General features: G+C 39.9%; 1 non-coding gene across 1 annotated transcript; it reads right to left on the reverse strand.

Annotated features, from left to right (window-relative positions):
* Window positions 1-290: 290 nt before the first annotated feature.
* On the reverse strand, window positions 291-397 carry LOC112091419. Its single transcript, XR_002902125.1, has one exon. It is a non-coding gene; the product is annotated as a small nucleolar RNA R71 (small nucleolar RNA).
* Between the last annotated feature and the right edge of the window lie 227 nt (window positions 398-624).

The raw sequence follows: 624 nt of genomic DNA on the forward strand, positions 1-624 counted from the left end.
ATTATGAACATTGCTTTTTGATTATTATCCTTAAACATTATCATCTCGTATATAACACTTATATACAATGTTTAAGGTTACATAAATAATCATGAAATTTTCATGAGGTGGTGGCCACCTTTCACAGCCGTGCTGAGGCCGCAAATACCGTCAGATTAAAGTTTTTTCCTTTTTCTCTGAAGGATAAGGCCAAAAGCTGGCTGTATTCTCTTAGGCCCAAGTCTATTGGTATGTGGGAAGAAATGAGGACGACATTTTTCAACAAGTATTTCCCACACTATAAGACTAATAATTTGAAACGACAGATCTCAAATTTCGCTCAGAAGGAAAACGAAACGCTCTATCAAGCTTGGGAGCATTTTAAAGATCTGTTAAATATATGTCCCCACCATGGATATGAAAGTTGGCGCCTCGTAAGCTATTTTTACGATGGACTCACAATCCGAGAGCGCCAATTTATCGAGATGATGTGCAATGGGGATTTTCTCCAAAAGGATCCTGACGAAGCTATCGAGTACCTGAATGAGTTAGCTGAGAAAGCTCATACTTGGACTGGACCGAGTGCTACTGAGAGCACCAGTAGGTCCCGACCAGTTGGAGTTTATCAATTAAGGGAAGAGGACA

Source organism: Morus notabilis, unplaced genomic scaffold (assembly GCF_000414095.1).
Source record: "Morus notabilis unplaced genomic scaffold, ASM41409v2 Scaffold195, whole genome shotgun sequence".
Taxonomy (NCBI): Eukaryota; Viridiplantae; Streptophyta; class Magnoliopsida; order Rosales; family Moraceae; genus Morus; species Morus notabilis.